General features: G+C 45.6%; 1 protein-coding gene across 3 annotated transcripts in view; it reads left to right on the forward strand.

Moving 5' to 3' along the window:
* The first annotated feature begins 543 nt into the window (after window positions 1-543).
* MSANTD4 (Myb/SANT DNA binding domain containing 4 with coiled-coils) overlaps window positions 544-19,091 on the forward strand; it is a 52,798-nt gene continuing 34,250 nt past the window's right edge. Inside the window, exons 1-2 of one of the 3 annotated variants that reach the window (XM_077484343.1) lie at window positions 545-766; window positions 6,125-6,242. The gene's annotated coding sequence lies outside the window, so the exon portion shown is untranslated. Of the gene's footprint in view, window positions 767-6,124; window positions 6,243-19,091 lie in introns of all 3 variants that reach the window. The other 2 variants (XM_077484344.1, XM_077484342.1) reach the window with 2 other exon arrangements.

A 19,091-nucleotide genomic window follows, 5' to 3' on the forward strand; every position in this document is an offset into this window, starting at 1 on the left:
CTCCATGCTGTGTACTGTGTAGGAATAGAGTGTGTACTGGGTAGGCTGGCACAGAGGGTGTACAATGAGGTCGTAGGGATGTGGAGTGTGTACAATGAGGTGGTAGGGCTCCATGCTGTGTACTGTGTAGGAATGGAGTGTGTATTGGCAGGCTGGCACAGAGGGTGTACAATGAGGTAGTAAGGAGTGTAGAGGGTGTACAGTGAGGTAGTAGGGCTTTATGCTAGTGCACTGTGTATAAATGGAGTGTGTACTGGGCAGGCTGGCACATAGAGTGTACAATGATATCGTAGTGTTTCATGCTGTGCACGGTGTATACATGGGGTGTGTACTGGGCAGGCTGGCCAGAGAGTGTACAGTGAGGTAGTAGGGTTTCATGCTGGTGAGCACTGTGTACTGGGCAGGCTGGCACAGAGCAGTAGTGTTCCTGTCAGAGCCATGGAGCATCCTCAGTGCACACAGAGGCGCCTCCTTTGTGTCTCCTCTACACACAGGCTGCTCTTCTCCTCTCTCCCTCCTTGTAGTAGAGGTCTGCCCTTCCTCCTCCTCCTGTATGTCAGTAGAGCCAGTCTCCCTCCCTCCCCTCTCCCCAGTGTTGCTGCTGCAGCCTCCTCCTTCTTGTGTCTGCCAGCTCCGGTGCCTAGCTAGCAGTGTGCCCCCCCTTCCCTGTGCCATTCTCTGGGGTTGGGCATCCCTGGATGCCCGAGGGACTGTCTGTACTCAGCGCACTGCGGTCTCCAGGGGGGCCGTGCAGCCACTGCAGCAGGTAAGAGCCACCCTCGTCTACTGCACGCTGCAAGCTGCAGGGAGCTCCTGTGCCCGGGCTCCCCTCACACAGCCCGGCCTGGCTCTCCCTCAGCTCCATACCGCCATCTTGCCTGCCCTGCAAAGTGTTCATGTCTGGGCTACAAGTGAGTGTAGGGAGGACTGAGCACAGCACAACATGCTACACTGCACTGCCATGGAGAGGAGGAACACACACTGCATGGACCATCCACCACACATTGCATTGTCCATACACCTGTCTTTACACACTGGTGCACACATATGTACACTCTGCAGGCTGTATTGGCTCCTGGCTGTGCCTTTATTATTTGCACCTGGGTGTAATGCCCCTATGGCAGAGAGCAGTAACCCATAGCAACATATGCTAATCTATAGTAACCCATAGCAACATATGCTAACCTATAGTAACCCATAGCAACTCATGCTAACCCATAAGAACACAACTCCTAATAACACATAGTAACCCAGCAGAACCTGCACAGCTGTGCCAGACATGCATTAATACACCTCCATGTAGAGGGCAATCAGAGGTCTGCACTCTGCATTACATTGCATGCACAATTCAGACTACACCATGTACCTTTACATTGCATTATCCCATACACCCGACACTACACAATGTTGCAGATCAGTGCAGACATTTGCATACTGTTGATTGTACCCTATAGGAACACTTAACCCATGGCAACACACAGTAACCCAGCTATGTCTGAAATGCAATACTACGCCCCCATGTAGAAGGCAATCATCACACTGCTCTATGTTGCATGCACAACTCAGTCTGCACCCTCAGATGTACATTGCATTGTCCCATATGTCCCATTCATGTTGCTGTACACAATGTTGCTGATCACATGCAGTCTGCAGGTTGTATTGCCTCCTGGCTGGTTGTATTGCCCATAAGGCAAAGAGCAGAAACCCATAGCGATATATAGTAAGCTATAGCAAGCCATAGTAACCCAGCAGAACATGCACAGCTCCTGGCTGGTTGTATTGCCCATAAGGCAAAGAGCAAAAACCCATAGCGATATATAGTAAGCTATAGCAAGCCATAGTAACCCAGCAGAACTTGCACAGCTCCTGGCTGGTTGTATTGCCCACAAGGCAAAGAGCAGAAACCCATAGCGATATATAGTAAGCTATAGCAAGCCAAAGTAACCCAGCAGAACATGCACAGCTCCTGGCTGGATGTATTTCTCATAAGGCAAAGAGCAGTAACCCATAGCAATATATATATAGTAACATATAGTAAGCCATAGTAACCTAGCAGAACATGCACAGCTCCTGGCTGGATATATTGCCTATAAGGCAAAGAGCAATAACCCATAGCAACACATAGTAAGCCCTAGTAGCACGTAGTAACCCATTGCTACCCATATTACCCATAGGAACACTTAGTAACCCATAGCAGTGCACACTGTAACCCAGCAGAACATGCACAACTATATTTGACATAGCTGTACTGCACCCCATGTAGAAGGCAATCATCAAAGGCTACACATTGCATGTACAAATCCGTCTGCACCCTGCATTGCCCCATACATGTTGCTTGAAGCCTATTACAGACAGTGAGATTATCGAACGAATGATCATTCAGATTTTTTTGCATGCTAGTTTCCATATTGAAAACAACCTAGATTACTAAAGTATGAAAATTCTCGTACGACAGAATAAAAATTCGGATGTAATGTATTTGTATTTTCGGACAAAAACTGTGCTGATTAAACGAAAATCTTGCGATCTTGTCCCTTCAGAAAATTTCAGATGAAAGCTGTGTACTAACAATCATATTATTGTACGATCGCTTTGAATGCGGTGTTTTATGTACGATTTTCTGAGTGTGTACAGGCCTTTACACAACATTGCAGATCACATGCAGTCTGCAGGTTGTATTGGCTCCTCACTGCATGTATTGCCCATAAAGCAAAGAGCAGTAACCCACTGCAGCACAAGGTAAGCGCTAATAACCCATAGAAACACACATTGTAACCCAGCAGAAAATACACAGCTATGCCTGACACCCCCCATGTAGAGGTCAATCATCAGAGAATTGCACTCTGCTTTATATTGCATGCACAGCTCAGTCTGCACCCTGTAGCTTTACATTGCATTATCTCATACATATTGTTTACACAATGTTGCAGATCACGTGCAGGTTGTATTGGCTCCTGACTGGATGTATTGCCCATAAGGCAAAGAGCAGTAACCCATGGTAACCTATAGCAGGTTAATTACCTTTAGCAACACTTTGTAACCCATAGCAACACACAGAACCCAGCAGAACATGCACAGCTATGCAGAACATGCGTTACCACATCCCCATGTACAAGGCAATCAGAGGGCTGCACACTGATTTACATTTTTGCATGCGTAGTTTAGTTTGCACACTGTAGCTCTAAATTTCATAACCCCACACAAATTGCTTTACACAATGTCGCAATTAACATGCAATGATTTGTAGTCTGCAGGTTGTATTGCCTCCTAATTGTGCCTTTTACAATTTGCACCTGGACGCAACACTGAGGCCTGGTTCACACCTATGTAGGTTGCAGTTTGCATATTCCAGAAGCATTTTGCATTTTTAAATACACGTTTTTGATTAATTGAAGTCTATGAAACCAAAAGCGAGAAAAAAGTCCCTGGCCCTTTCCATAAAATGCACAGATGTGAACATGACCCATAGGAAACCATTTTAAATGGACTGTACTGTATTTCTGCAAAACTTAAAACGCATAAAAAAATGCAAAGGTGGGAACCAGGCCTCTGGGAAGAGTTACTAAAACTGGAGCGCGCAAAATCTCAGCTTCCAGGTTTTTTTTTTTGTTGTCAAGGCTTAATTGAGCAAACTGGAGTTAGAAGCTGATTGACTACCAGGGACAGTTGCATCAGGTTCTGAGTGTAAAATCCCGCCCTTAGTAACCCATAGCAACACATGGTAGCCCATAGCAGTGCATAGTAGTTCATAGTAACACTTAGTAACCCACAAAGCAATATGTGGTAGCCCACGGCAACACATTGGGGTTATTTACTAAAGGCAAATCCACTCTGCACTACAAGTTCACTTGAAAGTGCAGTCGCTGTAGATCTGAGGGGAAGATCTGAAATAAGGGGAAGCTCTGCTGATTTTATCATCCAATCATGTGCAAGCTAAAATGCAGTTTTTTTATTTTCTTTGCATGTCCCCCTCAGATCTACAGCAACTGCACTTCCAATTGCACTTGTAGTGCAAAGTTGATTTGCCTTTAGTAAATAAACCCCACTGTAACCCATAGCAACACATAGTAGTTCATAGTAACACCTAGTAACCCATAGCAACGCATGGTAGCCTACAGCAACACATAGTAACCCATAGCGATACATAGTAGTCCATAGTAACACCTAGCAACCCATAGCAAGAATTTTCATAACTTTAGTAACCTCTTCATTTTCTAATTGGTGACTAACATGGAAAAAAACGGACGGTCATTCATCTGATAATCTCATTGTGTGTACGAGGCATTAGTAACCCATAGACCACATCTCTACTATTGCTGTGAACCCCAATTCAGGTGTCATCTGATTGCGATGAGCTATTGCATTGCTTTTTGAACTATTAAAAAAAAAAAAGTATATGTTTTTCTATTTATACAAATATCTATATTTAGATTTCGTCTTTCTTGTAAATTGAGTAAGATGTATGCAATGATTTTTCAAGCAGTATTTAGAAGAACAACTGCGTAGGAGTTTAGCTGTCATTTTCCCAAGCTGGTTAGTTTCCCTGCAGAGCGTGTTCTTCATCGAGATCAGACAATTCTACACAATACAGGTTTTTACTACTCTGCTTAACAACATGCCAATGACATATACTGTAGGTGGTCAGCAGGTGGATATTCTCATTGTATATTTTTCTTTACACGGTGTTGCAGATGACATATGACTGCAGTTTCCTCAGATTCAGGGGTTTGCTTACTGCTTCAAAAATTATTATTTAATGATGATGCCAATAAAAATGATTTCCACCAATCAGGTGTAACCTTCCAATAGTGCTAGACCCCCTTCACACTGGGGCCATGGCCGCGTTCTAAGTAAAGCGCCGCTTGTTTTAGCGGCACTTTAACACTGTTTAAGCAGCGCTTTTCAGCTTGGGGGGGGGGGGTGCTTTTAACCCCAAAGGAGGGGTTAAAAACTATTGTGTTGCGACTATTCAGAAGCGCTGCCCATTCATTCCAATGGGCACGGGCGTTTTGGGAGTGCTAAATACAGCACTCCCAAACTGCCCCAAAGATGCCGCTTGCAGGACTTTTCGGGAAAGTCCTGCAAGCGCACTACTCCGCCCCAGTGTGAAGAGTCGCACTGAATGAATGGGAATCGGTTTTCAAGTGCTTAGCAGAGGCTATTTCCAGTGCTAAAGCTCCTGAAAACTGCCCCAGTGTGAAAGGGGTCTTAGGGAAGTTTTAGCAATGGCAGCTGATTTCTGATTTGTTGCCTTATGCCGCGTACACACGGTTGGAATTTCGGCCAGCAAAAGACCAATGCGAGCTTTTCGTCTGAAAATGCGACTGTGTGTATGCTCCATCAGAATTTTGCTGGCCGAATTTCCGCCAGCAAAAGATTGAGAGCAGAGCAAAAAAATTTCTAAAAATTTCTATGGGAAATTCCGATCGTGTGTATGCAATTCCGACACGCAAAAACTCACGCATACTCAGATTCAACTACGAGATGGAAGCTATTGGCTACTGGATATTGAACTTCCTTTTTCTAGTCCCGTCATATGTGTTGTACATCACCGCTTTCTTGATGGTCTAAATTGGTGTGACCGTGTGTATGCAAGCTTGTGCGAAATCCCATTGGAATTCCGTTGGGAAAACCATCAAAGCTTTTTCCGACCAAAATTCCGATCGTGTGTATGCGGCATAAGGTCATTGCATCTAACACATTACTCTGTACTGTGCTAAAAAAATGGTTCTTTACACCACAGACATGTCTGATGCGTCAGTATGACATGAGCATCTAAGAATCGGGGTTTATGGTCTGAGTAGGATTGGTGTTTTCAGATTCTAGCCTTCAATAATCATTTTGTATAATGATGTGTGTGTTTACAAGCACGTTACACTGTATACAACACTGCTTGTTAGTCATGCAGAGCTAGCTCTGGATCTCGAAGAGGCAGTAATGGGACACAGTGGGGCCTTTACTACCTCTAATGAATGAGGACCTTTGTCATGTCTGATCCCGATCCGGAGGGTCTAAAATGAACTACTAGTGATTTTATCTTTCCACAACAGGTATAAAAGTAAACAAAGGGACATTATTAATCTTTCATTCACTGGAAGAACTTTTTTTTTTTTTTTTTTTAAAGGTCTTTAAGATTTTGCAAAAAACTTTCAAACCGGTTGCCATCTAGAACAAGAGTGATGAGTTGGCTTTGCAGAGCCCAAATAGCAATGAGATAGTACAAGGGTAAACCACACCACAAGGTAAGGAGGCCTTCATCTCTGAAGAATCAAGATCAGTGGCAGATTACATATGGGCAAAATGAGGTTTAATCTAATCAGCATAAAAATATTGAAAATGGAGTCAAATCTTTTAGGGCTCATTCACACTAGATGTAATTGCGGTTACATTAGCCCCTATTTCCAGTGCAGCCCCAAGGCTTAGACAAGGCCACAAGAACGCATGCAGAACTTTTTTCAGCACATGCGGGTTGCGTCATGAACCACCACGTCACAACTCCACTCTGCTGACTAGAACTGTACTGTATTGGAATGTCAAGAGGAACATTTCAATAAAAATGTGAGTCCAGAAAAAAAGTAAACAGTGCAATGTGCAAGGTTTGGTGCATTGGCATTGCGTATGAGAGCATACACCAGTGGCCATGCGTTCAGTGCGGCCAGGTAGTGTAAACGAGCCTTAGGAATAGATAGAATTTTCACTGAGGTGTAGCGATATAGGTCAAAAGAATAATCATTTTTCAGTTAAGCCCTGGTTCACACTGATGCGATGTGGGAAATACATAGCTTTATCGTGTTTATGCGATCTGCTGCGGGTGTCAATAAAAGTTAACAGCACCCCAAAGGCAGGTTGCAGAACGCATTGGGGGTTGTTTACGAAAGGCACATCCACGTTGCTCTACAGGTGCACTTGAAATTGCACTGGAAGTGCAGTCGCTGTAAATCTAAGGCCGCGTACACACGCGGGGACTGTTCGCTCAACTTTGTTCGTCAAACAGTTTCAGCGGACAGTCCGCTCAAAATTAGCATGGACGGACTTGGCCACACACGACGAACAAACAGTCCACTGAAACCGTGCGCGATGACGTGAACGGCACGTACGACGGGACTAGAAAACGACGTCCTATACACTGCAATGCAACCTTCGGCGTGTAAATTCTTTCTGAGCATGCGCGAGACTTAGTTTGACGAACAAGCCTACACACGGGCGGACTGTCCGCTCAAACCAAGTTTCAGCGGACAGTTTTATGGAATTTCCGAAAAACTTTGTTCGTCAGACTGTCCGCTGAAACTGTCCACACACGAGCGGACTGTCCGCCGAAACACTGTTCAGCGGACAAAGTTGAGCGAACAGTCCCCGCGTGTGTACGCGGCCTAAGGGGTAGATCTGAAATGAGGGGAAGCTCTGCTGATTTTATCATCCAATCATGTGCAAGCTAAAATGCTGTTTTTTATTTTCCTTGCATGTCCCCCTCGGATCTACAGCGACTTCACTTCCAAGTGCAGTTTCAGTATCATTTCAAGTGCACTTTGCACTTGTAGTGCAAAGTAGATTTGCCTTTCATAAATAACCCCCAATGTGTTTGCCTAAATCAGATTGCATGGGTGTTCACCTGATTCCAGAGCAGCTTAAAAAAGGGTCCTGCACCATTTTGGTGCAGATACGGAGTGATTTGAGCCATACAAAATGAATGGCTCAAATTTCAACGCACAGACATCACGATTTGCACAGATATGTGGTGCGTTTCCTGTGTGAATCACTAGCAATGTGCTGCATTGCGGCAGTGTGAACCTAGGCTAAAAGAAAGGTATGGACTTCCAAAAAAAAAAAAAAAACAATCATACTCACCTAGGTGAATGCAGCATCAATCCGATGTTGTATCTATCACCTGCTGGCTCTGTAGTGAGAAATCAGCGATTAAACAAAGCTGATCACTCAGTTCTCCCCTCCACTCTGAGCTGAGAGCCGTGACTGTCAGTCACCAGGAATCTGCTCTCCCCTCCAGTGCTTACAGGAGTACTGGGCTGTGGAGGGGGCTGGAGAGGCTGGTTCAGGCTCTCTGCGGGTCAGTGAAAGGCTGAGCCAGGTCCCGGTTCAGGCATCAAGGTGGATCCCGACCCTGGATCGACTAAGTGACATCAGCCGACAGCTGACTTTAGCCTGCTGTTGGCTAAAAACGGGTCACAGGATTTCAGTGACTTATAGGAGAAGTATGGCCAAAATAGCTTTTGCTATACTTCTCATTTAACCTCCCTGGCGGTATGATTATTTCGCATTTTAGGTGTTAAAAGCGGTACAATTATTTTACATGAAAATTTGACGTTTTATATTGTAGTCCTGTAATTCTTAGGAATAACTCACTTAAATCTGTCCAAACCAGAGTCTAGCAGACATCCCGGGTATGATAAAGTTTGAAAAATGAAATCATAAATTATAATATAATAAACAACTATAAATAATTATACCAAATAATAATATAACAATAATAAAAATGATTCAATAATGTAATCAAATCAAAAACACTGAAATTTTCTCAGTTGCAGAATTGTCACTGTCATTACTTTTCACTATTTGATGATGGATCTCCCCACAAATCGCTATCGCTCAATTCTGTGAGTGATTACAATTTATTATTGCTGTTTTCTAGCTGGTCTAAAACAGTTTTGATGTAAAGGGACAGTTTTGGTTGCTATGGACAATCTCCAGTTTCCAGGAATTAAGCACAGTTTTTATATTATAAAACTGCATGCAGGACACTGGACAGACCACTAGGGACAAAGGGGATGTGAAATATTTACATACAGCAATGTAATCTGTAAGATTACATTATACTGTATGTATACTGTGTGTTTCACTTTTTGAATTTGGCACCATTCTTCGTCCCCGTGCGTCGCAACGCTCGCAGCGAATGGAGATCGGCTCCGTGATGAATAGAGCGGAGGACGAGCCGCTCGTACAGCGGGGGGGGGGGCATCGCTGGATCCAGGGAAGAAGGTAAGTAAAACTCCTCCTGGATTCAGCGATGCTGTCCCTAGTCTGGCTCGGGGTTACCGCCAGAATGTAAACTGAGTTGCGCTTGCACAGCTTAGGGTAACCCCTTAAAAAGACTGTGAGCAGGCAGGTAGGTTGATTTTTACTGCAGAAGAGATGTTGGGGTGGATTTACTAAAGGCAAATAGGTTGTGCACTTTGCAAATACAGTTTCTCCAGAGCTTAGCAAATGAAGTGAAAAATGCCTAATTACATGCAAGGAAAATAAAAAAGCATTTTTGCTTGCATGTGATTGGATGATGGAAGTCAGCAGAACTTTCACAGATTTACTAAGCTCTGGAGCAATTGCACTTGCAGAGTCTATTTGTCTTTAATAAATCAACGTCATTCCATGTCCCTTCCCATTAAAGATTTACCTGCTCTCTCTCAGTCTTTAAAGTTAGCACTTTATCTTCTCTTTAAGACGGGCAAAGTGGATTTCTGCTTCTTTCCAAATAGTCGCTAAATTATAGTGGAGCTGGTTAATATAGAATATGCAAACTACCTTACAGTTGCACTTATTGTGGTTGATTTACTAAAAGCACATAGGCTGTTAACTTTGCAATTCCCATTCACTTGGGTATTTTTGTTTGCACATGATTGGACGATGGCAGTCAGCAGAGCTTCACCTCATTTACCAGGCTTAGGGAAAATGCCCTTGCAAGCTTATTCGCGTTTAGTAAATTTAGTCAGGAAAAAATAGACTTAGTAGTACTACCCCAAAACTTTTACTGATCTGAGTACAGTGAACCAAAACCTGATTCCCACTCTGGGTTTTACTGTATTATCAAAATTTGACTTTGATAATTCTATGGCAGAATAGAAAATTCCCAGCTGCCAATTCACTAGGAAAAAAGCCCCCTGGCAACCAGGATTTTTTTGTGGGAGAGAGGGTAAGGTCCCATGTACACGGGGACGCTGCTAAATGTACGTTCAGAGGCAGTTGGACGCTTTTTTCAACTGCCCCTTAACTCATTCAGTGTTATCCTATGTGACCATGTACACAGCCTAGTTTATTGCTGTTTTTAGGCAGTTTAACAGCATTTCTTCGAAAGCAAAAAATGGGTTTAGACGCCTTAGATTTCCACGTTTCAGACGCCAAACGTGACTAAGCGCGGTACCGACGTTTAGACGTGTTTTAGTTTATAAGCGTTTTTAAAGGTACCCTATATTTTTGACCTGAAAAGACAGAAATATTGCTCATCGCAAGTAACAATTTTTTAATTACTTGCGATGATACATAGACCATATATAGCCCTTGATGCAATGCAATACACCACTAGCATTGCTGTATCCAAATTTTAATTGGAGTTTGACCTATATGTTCAGATTTGACCAAGATGACCCCACCATTGAGCTTGACCCCCGACTTGATATATTATAAAAAATGAAATTAACGTTTACATTTGCATAAAATTGACAAAATATATATATATTTTTAAAGTAATTAAAAAACAAAATAATAGCATATACAGCTGAAAAAAAATCCAATAATATTTATTATTTTTATTTTTTTTAATTGCCAAAAAAATTATATATTATAAAAAATTTGATTAACGTTTACATTTTTTAAAATAGACAAAATATATTTTTTTTCAAAAAATAAAGGAAAAACAAAAAGAATTCATCTGTACATCGCACATACCTGATCGTCACCAACAGACGTTCCTCTGGTGACACACTCTTCCTCATGTTGGTGTCCATGCGTGTCAGACTGGGCCGTACTTTTTCTAGTAGAAGGTCAGATGTGGCAACAGACATGCGTGTGAAATTAAAAACGCTGCTAAACGCGGCATGCAAACGCGGCATGCAAACGCAGCATGCAAACGCGGCAGAACGGGCATTTCTAAACACTGGTTTCAAGTTCGTTCAGAGGAGTTTGCCCCAACGTGCTGTGTACATGGAGCCTAAGGCCGCGTACACACGCGCGGACTGTTCGCCCAACCTTGTTCGGCAAACAGTTTGTCAAACAGTCCGCTCAAAATTTGTATGAGCGGACTTGCCCACACACGAGCGGACTGTTTGACGAACAAGGTTGGGCAAACAGTTCGCTCAACTTTTGAAATGAACGGACTCGCCCACGTAAGGAGGCGGCAAATCCGCCCATTTCAAGCGCGTGTACAGGTAGGCGGGGCCCGCGAAGGATACGTCGCGGGCTCCGCCGCCTGGAATGGGCTTAAAGGGGAACCCCAACGCCGAAAAAAATCGGCGTGGGGGTCCCCCCCAAGTCCACACCAGACCCTTGTCCGAGCACGCTACCCGGCCGGCCAGGAAAGGGGGGCGAGCGAGCGCGCCCCCCCTCCTGAGCCGTACCAGGCCGCGTGCCCTCAACATGGGGGGGTGCCTCGGGGAAGGGGGGGCCGCGCGGCCCCCCCACCCCAAAGCACCTTGTCCCCATGTTGATGAGGACAAGGGCCTCTTCCCGACAACCCTGGCCGTTGGTTGTCGGGGTCTGCGGGCGGGGGGCTTATCGGAATCCGGGAGCCCCCTTTAAGAAGGGGGCCCCCGGATACCGGCCCCCCACCCTATGTGAATGAGTATGGGGTACAATGTACCCCTACCCATTCACCTGTGAAATAAAGTACAATAAAACACACAACACAGAGAAAAAGTATTTTATTGCACAGCCGGGGGTCTTCCGTCTTCGGGGGTCTTCTCGCCGGACTCCTCCGCTATGTGTGTGTAGCTCTTTTGCCAGCGGAGGAGTCCGGCTTTCTTCCTCCCCGCCGCCGGCCTCTTCTCCCGACTTCGGGGGTCTTGTCCCCCTCTTCGGTTCTTCTGCCGGGCCACCGCGCCTGGTCCGGTGGCCCGGTCTTCTGCCGCCGTCTTCTGTCGCCGCCTTCGGTTCTTCTGCCGGGCCACCGCGCCTTCTTGTAGCTCTTTTACAGGCGGTGGCCCGGTCTTCTGTCGCCGCTGTCGTCGCCGCCGCCGCCGCCTTCCGTTCTTGTTCTTCTTCTTGTTCTTCTTCTTCTTCTCCTGGAGATGTTGACTCGACGAGCTCTCCGGCCGGAATGCCAGAGCCGCGCTGTGCGGTCACTTATATAGTGACAATGGGGCGGTGTCACATGGTATATGTCACATGGGTTGGTCACATGGGTTGATGTCACATGGGGACTATGACATCGTAAGGGGGCGGGGTCACCATGTGACCAACCCATGTGACATATACCATGTGACACCGCCCCATTGTCACTATATAAGTGACCGCACAGCGCGGCTCTGGCATTCCGGCCGGAGAGCTCGTCGAGTCAACATCTCCAGGAGAAGAAGAAGAAGAACAAGAAGAAGAACAAGAACGGAAGGCGGCGGCGGCGGCGACGACAGCGGCGACAGAAGACCGGGCCACCGCCTGTAAAAGAGCTACAAGAAGGCGCGGTGGCCCGGCAGAAGAACCGAAGGCGGCGACAGAAGACGGCGGCAGAAGACCGGGCCACCGGACCAGGCGCGGTGGCCCGGCAGAAGAACCGAAGAGGGGGACAAGACCCCCGAAGTCGGGAGAAGAGGCCGGCGGCGGGGAGGAAGAAAGCCGGACTCCTCCGCTGGCAAAAGAGCTACACACACATAGCGGAGGAGTCCGGCGAGAAGACCCCCGAAGACGGAAGACCCCCGGCTGTGCAATAAAATACTTTTTCTCTGTGTTGTGTGTTTTATTGTACTTTATTTCACAGGTGAATGGGTAGGGGTACATTGTACCCCATACTCATTCACATAGGGTGGGGGGCCGGTATCCGGGGGCCCCCTTCTTAAAGGGGGCTCCCGGATTCCGATAAGCCCCCCGCCCGCAGACCCCGACAACCAACGGCCAGGGTTGTCGGGAAGAGGCCCTTGTCCTCATCAACATGGGGACAAGGTGCTTTGGGGTGGGGGGGCCGCGCGGCCCCCCCTTCCCCGAGGCACCCCCCATGTTGAGGGCACGCGGCCTGGTACGGCTCAGGAGGGGGGGCGCGCTCGCTCGCTCGCCCCCCTTTCCTGGCCGGCCGGGTAGCGTGCTCGGACAAGGGTCTGGTGTGGACTTGGGGGGGACCCCCACGCCGATTTTTTTCGGCGTTGGGGTTCCCCTTTAAGCCCATTCCAGGCGGCGGAGCCCGCGACGTCTCCTTCGCGGGCCCCGCCTACCTGTACACGCGCTCGAAATGGGCGGACTTTCCGAGCGGGAACAGTCCGCTCATTTCGAAAGTACAGCGGACAAGCCCACACACGGGCGGACTGTTCGCTCAAACACAGTTTCAGCGGACAGTTTTTCGGAATTTCCGAAAGACCTTGTCCGTCCAACTGTCCGCTGAAACTGTCCGCTGAAAGCCCACACACGAGCGGACTGTCCGCCCAAACACTGTTCAGCGGACAAGGTTGGGCGAACAGTCCGCCCGTGTGTACGCGGCCTTAGGGAATGCACGACTGGTGTTCCCCTCACTGGCCAAGCAATGTCTCTTCTTACTAGTGACTGCATTTCTACAGGATTTTTATGCAGTGATGGAGCATCTTGCATTTCTGTTAAAAATGGAAAACAGATTACACTAATTCTGCCAAGTGGTGACGTGTGACTGGCGACACTTATCTGACACTGTCCTAAAGTTGAGCTCACCAGTCAAAACCAGACATTTAGCTCATCAGTAATATAGGGGGATTGATTTACAAATATTAGCTTCCAGCTCTGAAATTAGAGCTTTGCCATGCAAACCTCCTCCCACATCCATCTCCAGGCAATAGAGAGACTTGCATGGCAAAGGATATGTGCCAGAATTCAGCTGAATTGAAATCTAACATATACATATTGAGCGCTTTGTGGTTCAGCACTGCCAGGAACAATGGAACATACAAATATATGTAACATTACCTCTCAGTCCTTGCTTTTACAGGTTAGCTACAATTGATAGCTTTAGGACAGGGGTGTCAAACTCAATTTCATTGTGGGCCGCGTCAGCAGTATGCTTGCCCTCTAAGGGCCAGTTGTATCTGGGGTGTGCTACGTACAAGTGAAGATATCAGGAGTGCATTATGTACAGAGTGCAGAATTCAGGAGTATGCTATGTACAGAGTGGAGGGTTTAGGGGTGTTCTACATACAGAGTGCAGGGTTTAGGGATGCACTACATACTGACTGCAGGGTTCAGGTGTGCGTTACGTACAGAGTGCAAAGTTCAGGAGTATGCTAAGTACAGAGTGCAGGGTTTAGGGGGGCACTATGCACAGTGTGCAACCCCAACTGCAACCCCCCCAAAGCTTCCTTGGTCCATCTCTAGTACCTCCCTATGTAGGCACCACCTTGAAGGGAAATCATTCTCTCTCTCTCTCTGGAGATCTTTCTCCTCCTTGCCCTGCCATGAGTGCATGCAGGGATCTGTTAGTCCCCTTTCACACCAAGGCAGTTTTCAGGCATTTAAGCACTAGACCGAGAGCCTGAAAACCTGAAAACCGCCCCTGTGTGAAAGCCTCCCATTGCAATGAATGGGAGGCTTTCACACAGGGGCGGTGCATTTGCGGGACGTTAGAAAAATACCTGCAGGCAGCATCTTTGGGGCGGTTTAGGAGTGCTCTGTATACATCGCTCCCAATACACCCCTGCCCATTGCAATGAATCGGTAGCGCATTGCAACACAGGTGTTTTTAACCCCCTTTCACACTGGGGCCACCCCACTACGGCCGAAAAGTGTCGCTTAAACAAACGCATGGGCGGCCCCACTTTAAAAGGGGTCTTACATCTGGGAGCCACTGAGAGCAGTGCTGTCCCTTGTATAAACAGAAGGCTTCTGTGTTTACAAGAGGCAGTGGGGAGAGGGAGCGGAGGCGAGAGCTGGAAGTGACGGTATATAGTTCTGCCACATTCTGGCTGCAAAACTGGGTGCGAGGGCCATATGACAAGGTCTGGAGGGCCTTGTGTTTGACATGTATGCTTTAGGATAACAGCAGGGTTACCTTAAGGCACATGATGAGAATATCAGACAAAAAAAAATGCATTCGGAATCATCATCTATTCTTTACTACACAGCTTTCGAGCGCCAGTCACGACAGTTCATGTGAAAATATCCGAAGCAACAAGCACAAAAAATGTTTCTCGTAGGATATTAGAATGAACGATTTTCATGTAATTAGTATAGTATTTGTAGGGAAAAAATCATATGACCAAGACAACGCATGCTTGGAAACAAAAGAATACATTACAATACAAAACATTACATCACTTCTGAAGTTGTATTCTGCTCTCAATATGAGATTAGCATGCAAAAATAAAAAAAACAGAAGATCATTCACTGATATTCTCATTTTGTGTACTAGGCTTAACGCTAGTCATACTACTCTTCAGACGGCTCTAGACATCTGAGGAAGATCTCTTAGGCCGCGTACACACGGGCGGATTGTCTGCCCAACTTAGTCCGCTGAAACACGGACAATCCGCTCGTGTGTGGGCTTCAGCGGACTTTTTCAGCGGACAGTCTGACGGACTTTGTCTTTCGGAATTTCCGTAATTTTGTCCGTCCAAACTTGGTTTCAGCGGACAGTCCGCTCGTGTGTAGGCAAGTTGGACGGACTAAGTATGGCGCATGCTCAGAAAGGATTTACACGGCCGAAGGTTGCATTGCAGTGTATTGGACGTCGTTTTTCTAGTCCCGTCGTACGTGCTGTACACGTCATCGCGCAAGTTTTCAGCGGACTGTCTGTTCATCGTGTGTGGTCAAGTCCGTTCATTCAAAATTTGGACGGACTGTCTGTCGGATTGTCTGACGAACTTAGTTGGGCAGACAATCCGCCCGTGTGTACGCGGCCTTACTTGGTTTTTTGGTATGTTATTGCAATAGAATAGGGGGATTACATACCTCTGGCACTGGCCATATTTGAGAAGAAAAATTTAATAAAATAATGCAATCCAAGCATTGATTTGTATGCAGGTGCAGGTATTCCTCCAACTTGTAGGGGCCAGGCAGCATCTAGTCATACTGTAGCTGCTGACTTTTAACATTAGGACACTTACCTGTCCTGGAGTCCAGTGATGTCGGCACCGCAGTTGATGTTTCCATTGGCTGATCAGGTGCTGCCGCCTCCATTGCGGGTAAGGGAATGCGACTGTGTAGCCTTTCGGCTTCACGACCGGGTCCCTACTGCGCATGCGCGAAGCTCTCTGCGCTCTCTCACTGGCCCAGCTGAAGGGCAGGGAGGAGGAAGGGGACCGAGCTGCTGACGTAATTCGCCACAACGCGGTCTCCCAGAAGTGGGGACAGGGTGCCTGTAAAAAACAGGTATCCGCTACCCCCAAAAGGTGGGTGCCAATTGTGGCACTAGAGGGGGGGAGGAATCAGATAAGCGGAAGTCCCACTTTGGGTTGGAACTCCGCTTTAAGGGAATTGACCCCTTATGGAATCCATCAACATTCTCAAGGAAAAACAGCTGTCTGATTGGACACTGAAATCCCTCGAGGTCTCAGTTGGCCATCTTGATGAGGGACCTGATAAGTAGGGTGTCTTGCGGTTCTCCTGAAGCTAGTGGTAGGTTAAGGAAAGAGAGTAGCACAAGGAAAGGTTTCTGGTGAGAAGGGTCAGAATAGGGGCAACTTCTGCAGTGAATACAGTGCTGTGTTGGTACATCACAAACTGCCACCCTTCCAACTAAAGCCATCCTCCGGTCTTACAAACCAGAGCCTGATAACAATGTGAGAACACAATTCTTGGATCGCCTTATAACACTGCCTACCAATTTGTATATGCTTATTACTGTTAACCTGTAGAGATTAATACAAGATAATTCAGGGCAACAAAAGATTTTGTGTTATTTTCTACCAGGATAGGGTACCTTGGCTGAGGTCCTGCCTACACTTGGCATAGCCAGCAGGATATGGAAAAGCTGTCCACTTCACAGGACCATGGCCAAGTCACTACCGTGGTACCCTTGGGTGTTACTTTGGCATCAAGCCCCAAATTCAACGGCACAAAAATTCCATTGGCCATAGAGACTAGACAGTATGGCCCCGCCTACAGACTGTTGCCCTGAAAACCTTTGGACACATTAGTTGTCTACTTCACATTGATATGATAATCACTGATTGATCTGGTGAAATCATATTTTGTCTACAAGTTATTATTGAAAAACCCAACAGATTTTGTAGTCTTCGACAGAATTTTTTTTATAGTCAAGCTTTGAAGAATGGTAGATGACCCTTTACTTGTTGTCACTGATTAGTTGTGAGTTGGCTATATACCTTAAGCCATGGGGAGTCAAAGGCCAATGAACTACCAGGGACCTGAAAACAAGTAGTGAGGGCTAAAAGATAGACATAGATAAAAGATAGGTGGTAGCTTATAGTACTTTTGGAGGCTTCTTTATGGCAGACTGCAATTCAGCAACTACGTGTGAGGCACAAGCCTCAGAAAGTCCCCCAAAAATCCTTTACCTCCTCTGAAGCAGCCAAATCCTTCTTTGTTTCTCACACACTCCCCGGCTCATTTGATCCTTGGATCGAATTACTCAAGCTGGGTGGTGCCATCACAGTCACCCATGGATTGAATTTCGTCAGGAAACTGGCAGAATTCAATTTGTTTAGATGCTATACCGCTTTTATTTTTCCCATAAATATTTTGGGTTATAACATCTCATTAAAGATGAACTCCAGGCAAGTGGCAAACAGGCAACTTTGTACTGTACCTTCTAAGGGATTTAAAAATCTTTTGATCCAGTCACCTCAGCCAGCTCCTTGATCTCTACTATGGCGGTAGCACACCATTATCAAAAACACAACCCAGCCTGCTGATTGGACCTTGGAGGAGCAGCAGTACATGTAAAGTTTACCGAAGGCTGATTATGTTCGACTGCTATGATTGGCCCTACCCTTCTACCAGTTTGAGTGCTGATTACAGAATATTTATATGCAGCTGAATTTGGGTGCTTAGACTAGTTGCATTTAAAAAGAAATATATTATAGCTTGTTTACACTTGTGATGCCCTCTTAAGAGCCTTCCGTTGTAGATTGCTCTTCAGAGAGTGTTTGACAGGTGGTGAGGAGGCATTGTGCTGCCTTGTCTTTGTCTGTTTTAACCCCCCCCCCCAAAAAAAAAAAAAAAACCCATACAGCAATTGTGTCGCAGTCCATTGCAGTTTAATGGGTCGCATTTGCCGGGCAGTGATTTTGCTGCTCCCCTCAACCACAAGTGTAGATGAGGTCTTAAAGGGGTTGTAAAGCTTAATTTTTTATTTTCTAAATATGTTCCTTTAAGCTAGTGCATTGTTGGTTCACTTACCCTTTTCTTCGATTTCCCTTCTAAATGTTTTTTTTTCTTTGTCTGAATTTATCACTTCCTGTTTCTGCTCAGTAAACTTCACACCATCATCCGAGCGGTGTTTAGTCAACCAGAACAGCTTACTGAGGAGGAACAGGAAATGAGAAATTCAGACAAAGAAAACAAAGAAAAAAAACATTTAGAAGGGAAATCGAAGGAAAGGTTAAATGAACCAACAATGCACTAGCTTAAAGGAACCTATTTAGAAAATAAACAAACCTTTACAACCCCTTTAATGAACAAATAATAATTAAATGGAGAAGGAGAATAAGGAGTTAATAAGGCTGATTAGAGTAAATTAAGGGTTAATAGTGGGTTAAACAGAGGAACAATTTAATAAAAAAAAAGTCTTACTTGTAGGGCTGAAACAACTAATATATTAATCGACAACGAATCAATTATTAAATTAATCGATTACTATTTTCATATTTGATTAATCAGCCAGTAACATAATGGGGTTAAAACAAACTAAAATGAGCCCTTTTTTAGTACAAAAAGAGAAAATAATCGCTACTGTAAATATTACTTTCACAGTTCTACAGTACAAAAATGAACCCCTTACAGTAGTGATTATCTGCTTTTTGTACTATAAAGGGCTAATTTTAGTTTTTTTTTTAACCCCATTATGTTATTAAACGTCTTAGACCTGATTCACATCTATGTGTTTTTTGGTGCTTTTTGCAGAAACGCACTACAGTTCATTTACATGGTTTCCTATGGGACACGTTCACATCTATGCTTTTTTCAGCCGCTCTGTATTTGGAACTTTTTATTTAACGCAAAACTGTGCTTTTTTGGTTCAA

The sequence above is a fragment of the Lithobates pipiens genome, unplaced genomic scaffold (assembly GCF_037356315.1).
Source record: "Lithobates pipiens isolate NorthernLeopardFrog02 unplaced genomic scaffold, aLitPip1_a1.2 Scaffold_16, whole genome shotgun sequence".
NCBI classification, from domain to species: Eukaryota; Metazoa; Chordata; class Amphibia; order Anura; family Ranidae; genus Lithobates; species Lithobates pipiens.